Below are 6,643 nucleotides of genomic sequence, written 5' to 3' on the forward strand. Positions count from 1 at the left end.
TAGTAACAACAATTACCTACAATATAATATTATTTTCTTCATATATTTATATTTTATTATAGGTAGCTTTTGTATAGGTCCAAAAATTAAATTAAATTTAACCTGCAGAATACGTAAATCTTCTTATTTACTATTCAGTAGGTTTATATTTGACTCATCGCATTCCTCGTACTAACTGTTTCAATAAAATTGATTCTTTAAAATATGTAGTGATATCTATACGCATTATAACTTTAGGAACGAATGTAGTTTACCTACTACGATTTTTTTTTTTTGGAAATGTTAATATCTTTATGCTCAACGTGTGTGTGAAATCAAACTTTACCTGTCTTATTAACAATAATGAAAAAGTAAGTAAGATAGGTAAATTCAGGTTTCATCAATACGCTGAGCATAAAAATATCAACATTTCAAAAAATTCCAAAAAAATGTTAATTCTTAATATATTAAACCCCAAAACACGATTCCAAAAAATCGAGCATTTTGAAGTTTTTCGACTATAACTTACAAATTAAGTTTGAGCGTTTTTTTATGTACCTACCATTAAATAAAGCATGCAAAAACAAAAATTAAAAAAAAAAAAATTACAAAAAATGTTTTGATAGCTTAATTGCATTTATGCTAAACTTAAATTTGTACTTTTGGGTTTAAATAACGATATTTTATAGTTTACCTACTCAGAAATGTCAGATCTATAAACTGTAATAAAGATTATTCAATTAATAATATTAATTAGGTACAATAATTATTGTTAATCAATATGCCATTACTATGTCCGTTTGTTCAGAGTATTTAAACTGAAAATTGGATTCCCATATGAACTCATATGAGTTAACAATTAATTAATAATAGAAATAAAATGTTGACCATATCTTACAAATAAAAATCAAATAGAATTACAAATAGAAAAATTTGGTGTTTTATTTTAGATATCAGTTTTTCTTTTAAAATATTACCTACCTATCAAATTGTACATTATAATATACTATTAAAAATATAATTATGTAAATAATATGTTACATTCCTACAATAATGTATAAATATCAATATTACCATAGGAATAAGGATAGAACTTTTTCCAAATTGTGTGTTTTTACATGCATATTTTGGTGGTACTTAAAAAAACCGATTAAACTTAATTCATAAGTTATGGTCAAAAAACTTCAAAATTCTTAATTTTTAGAAAAATTGTGTTTCTCGGATTAAAATACAAAGAATTTACATTTTTTGAATTTTTTTTATGAAATGTTGGTATTTTTATATTCAACGTATTGGTGAAATCATAATTTTCCTATCTCATTAACAATAACAAAAAAAGTAAGTAAGACAGGTAAATTATGATTTCACCAACACGTTAAACATAAAAATATCAATATTTCAAAAAAAAAAAAATCGGTACATCCAATAATAATACACTTTTAAACTCTCCAGTATCTACCTATATGGCAACACATTTGAATAATAAATATATTAAATATATTATATAATATATTCTATATAGAATATAATATTTTAGTACAAAATAAAATATATATTTAGCTCTTTCAATCGGAGGTAGATAGAAATATATTGACGGCAAGCGGTACGATAAAGTGCCGACCGCAAATGTCTCGACTGCATCGTTGTCGACATCATTTTTCATAATATTTAATACCAAAAAAAAAAAAATAATAATAAATATAAAAGCTAAACCATAGTGTTTTTTTTCTAAGTTATACCATAAAAATAAATTAGGTAATTGATAAAACAAAATATATCGTATTTATTCTTCTGTATTATGTTTATTGTATAATATGTTTAAAACGTTGATATTATGAAGGTAAATACTAAATTGCAAACAAATATTAATTGGTATTCAACTAACCATGCTTTACACTATTTTCTATATTCTATATTATTGTTAGATAGTGTGTACTCTGAATACATAAAAAAATATTTTTTATAAGACTTAAAAATAACACAATAATGTAAATTAAACATAAAATAAAAATGTGATCAATTAATCAATACAATGAAAAAAACGTTCAATTATAATATAAGGTAGGTACCATTTTGGGTTTCATTTCCTCAAAGCATGGTCTTAAGAATATCTTCGGCTTTAGAACTGCATTATACTCATGACCCCGAAACTAACACAAACAACAAATGAGAGTTTATCATTCAAAATAAATTGAGTTGAAAATTAGTTTTTATTTATTTATTTTATTTAGTAGGTATAACGAAGACAATTTAATTGGTTTTATGAAATCAAAAGTTAAATTATCTAAAAATAAATCAACTGTTCTAACTTCAAATGGAAGATTAATAATGATCTTTAAAATTTAAATTGTTAACGTAATATTGCTGAATACGTATTTTTTAAATTATAAAACTTAATTTAAAATGAAATCTATACAGAAAAACGAATACATTTACAAAAACCATTGAACTTTGTTTTTATGCGTCAAGTAACCAAAATGTTTACATTGCTTCTAAAAAAAACATTTTCAAAAAAAAAAAAAATACAGTTTTAATTTCATATTCCAAAACAGAATATATTTTTTAAGTATAGTATAGTTTTCGATTTATAAAAATTGAATTTAGGACGAGTAATTTAATTAGCAGTAATTTAACAAAAGAGTAATTTGTTTTTAGTTTATATAAGTGGAGTTGTGGTACTCGGTTTGTCCAATACATCGTTCATCGCAACTTAAAATACTAATAAAGTTAAAAATTATAACTCATCCTAAATTGGATTTTTATATATCGAAATACTCAAAAAAATGTTCTGCTCTCGAAGATGAAATTAAAATTGTATATTGTACTCAAAAAAGTAAAAAACTGAAGAGAATGTCGGCGCAATATTTGAAGTCTCTCTCAGGCACACGCGCAACATAGATAAAACACTTTAACCTAAAATCGTTTTTTTTTATGTTTTTGAGCAATTTTAGTGTAAAATCAATTATTACAAAAATTATAGAGGATAATATTTTTGAGGGTATGGCATCGATTTTATATATTTTTTTTATTTGACTTTCTATTCGACTATAAAAATAAACAAAACAATATTGTACTTTTAAATTATGTTTAAATTGTTTTGAGACAATATTGAATATCAATATTTTGATAGCAAAATCGATAAGTTATACCCTCAAATATAATTCTTTATCGTTTTTGTAATGGTTGATTTTACACTAAGATAACTTAAAAACATAAAAAATGATTCTGCGTAAATGTGTTTTGTCTACGTTTCACGTGGGCCAGAGAAAACAAACAGTGCACTGGCATCCTATTAGAAATTACTAGGATAGAAAATAGTTAATAATATTTTTTTTAATAATGTTTTGTAATGTCTTGAAATCCCGTAGAAAAATTAATAGTTTTTTGAATAATGAGTAATATATAGGTAGGTACGTAAAATGAATCATCTGGTACGCCGTATCTATTTGGTTTCTTAAAACGTATCATATTTGTCAATATATTGTATTAAATAATAATTTGGTAAGTGGTAATCTTAAATCTTAGTAATTAATATAGTTACCCTTGACCAGTCATATCCAGAGCTGTAAGCAAATATTTGACCATTGCTATTAAAACAACATCGTGTGACTGGTTGGTCCAATATATTGGATAGGTACCATTAATCTTGTACGTGTTTCTACATCCCAAAATGCATATGTGCCATCAGATCCCACCGACGCTATAGTACCACGGACTGGATGAACCTTAATATCATTACTTAATATCACCTGTTAAGATATAAAGAAAGTAGGTTACATAGAAATATAAAATAGTCTGGGTTCACCAATACATACGGCATAAATGTTTTGCGTGGTACGTACTCCCAGGATATTACGACGATGGCATTTAATTGAAAAAAATTTTCTTTGACCTTGTTGTTCATTTATGTTTAAAAAAAAACTCATACATCCTGAGCAATTCCCAACACCAAAACCTAAAAATGAAACCCGTATATTTCTACACTTGCATATTATAATCCATATATGTTTTTATAATATTATACTGACCAGTAGGAGATTTTGTAACTTTATCCCTGAATATTGCAAAGTTGATGTCCACTTGAAGATACAATACTACCCGACAATGACAGAGTTCCTTCTAGATTATAAACAAGGAAACCCCTTGATGCCGTACCAAAAACCGCCATAGGATATCCCTAAACAATAAAACAATTAACTGTGGACTGTACTGGTAAAATAATGGTTAAAAAATACAGTTGTAAATAAACGACATAATTTATTATTTAGTGCATATCTATTTGCCGTGGTGTAATATTATGTGAGAGTTTCTTCGGTGTAAACGTCTATTATAGATGCGTATATCAGGGGTCACCAAACAGTTGATATTTAGAGGAATATCGATCTATCATGTTGAAAAATTAATTATGTCAATATCTGTCGATCGCGTGCGCAATCTAAGACTATTAGACACACTTTTACGCTTTAAAATAATATACAATGTAATGTATTCATAACTGCGAAGAAAAACATACAACTTGCCGATGGAGAAATAACACGAGAAAAACGAATATTATTATTATATTTTATTTATTTAATCGTCAAAAAATGTTGCATAAATATTACAATAATATAGTAAACTATATGTAAAATATTATATATACATACTAATATAAATGTCGATACCTAATCTCTGTAAGCTAAATATTGTAGCTACACTCTACCTAATATATAACTTATTAGTATTTAACTGTCGAATTATAATGATAATACATCTAATACATAAAAATCAAACAATTTTAATATAATATGCGATCTATCAAGTATACATTAACACTAAAAAAAAAACAATTAATTATTTTAAATAGTGAACATATAAGGTGATAAGTAGTAGGACTAGTAAATAGAATAGATGTGCATATAATTTATTAATTTCCCACTTTTGATTATTATTAATAAGTTTAATTTTGTTTGGAAATTCATTAAAGAGTTAGTACATTTAAAACACTTTAATTATTATGGTCGTATTGTGCTTAAATAATGTTAGTTACAGCTATTGTTCGTGTTTTGAGTAATTATCGACTTATTTTTACTATAGGACTATCCAACTAAAAAAACTATTTTTTTAATTGTGTGGAAAAATAGTACTTTAATAAGGAATAATTTTGGTGGTCCAAAAAATGTTGCCAGACAATTGCTTCCGCGTTTAAATATAAGTCGCGTTTTACGCATTACGGGCCATATTTAATATTTATACACGCGTGGAATTTATTTCCCATGGTTAAAATATGTCTAGAGAAAAATTGTTTAAAAGTACAAGTTATTAAAGTACATTTATAAAAATTGTATACATTTCTTTAGATGGTCACATTATTTTTGTAGTGTTAAAATTTGTTTCAGGGTAGCTTATAGGAAAGACAAAAAATACAAATTTAAAATATAAAACATAAATAGGTTATTATACATAGGTACCTATATTTAATAATACTATAATCCGTTATTTAATGTATTAATAATAAGTTATTAAAATCTATAATATAAGAACTAAAATAAATGTGTAAACTTCAAAATAAAATATTATATTCATTCAAATAATGATAGGTACACAAAATTGAATAGAAGTATTGTAGGTCGTATACGACTATTAAGCTAACAACTTACATATTATTATTTTATGTACTATATTTTGAATTATAATATTTAATTTATTATAATAAGAAAAAGATTACATGAATCACAGGTTTTGTTTAGGAATAACGTTCACGAATCTTTTTGACCACACATGATGAATAACAACTCTATCCCAGACAGCATTTTGTAATGACAATATTATAATAATGTTATACTAATATTATTCGTGATTATAATGCTATAATAATATTATTATAAAAAAAATTTCTATTTGGGATTACCTATAGTATAAAACACAAAAAAAAATAAATTATTAGATTTTTTTACCTACCTACGACTTAATCACTGTAACACTATTGAAAATAAATTTACTTGCCTCTTCCAATTGGCATCCATAAATTAACCCAAAGTGTAAACTCTTTGTAGCAAATATATCGCCATGCTTTATTTTTTATGGTAGCTGATTGAAACTTCTTTTTTTGTTTTGTCTTCTTTGTTTTTGAAATCATGTACGATCTGGTAATTTTTAAAATGTCTTCATCTAATATAACTTTTGAAAATAAAGCATTTTTCGTTATGCACTCATTGTTTGTGCACATTTTAAAAATATTCGCAAGTTCGAAACAACAAACACATTATTCATGATCATTAATTTGTTTATCACATTTTCCATACGAGCACCAATCTGTAACAGTTAATTTAGATCTTCCGTTGTAACTAACTACTGATTCTTCGTACTTCAAATAGTCATAGTTATTAGTTATCAACATCGGTAACCAAAGGCTCAAAATTTTACGGAATTATAGACATAATAATATTGTATTATGAAATTCAAAATAGAACAAAAATACATTTACAGTTCAGTGGTATGCTCGTACTATATTAGCAATACTCGACCATAACAATATAATACTGAAAAAAAAAATTAATAAAAGTTGTATTTTCTAAGTCATTAAGACGATTAAAAATAAAAAATTCTTACAATAAAACTCAAAATAACTGGAAACGTGATATAATGTCAACAATTATCGAAGAAGCTGAAAAAGAAATTTCAC

At 25.1% G+C, this 6,643-nt stretch overlaps 1 pseudogene; it reads right to left on the reverse strand.

Moving 5' to 3' along the window:
• Positions 1 to 2,024: 2,024 nt before the first annotated feature.
• On the reverse strand, positions 2,025 to 4,147 carry LOC103308794 (annotated as a pseudogene).
• Between the last annotated feature and the right edge of the window lie 2,496 nt (positions 4,148 to 6,643).

This window comes from Acyrthosiphon pisum, chromosome X (genome assembly GCF_005508785.2).
Source record: "Acyrthosiphon pisum isolate AL4f chromosome X, pea_aphid_22Mar2018_4r6ur, whole genome shotgun sequence".
NCBI lineage: Eukaryota > Metazoa > Arthropoda > Insecta > Hemiptera > Aphididae > Acyrthosiphon > Acyrthosiphon pisum.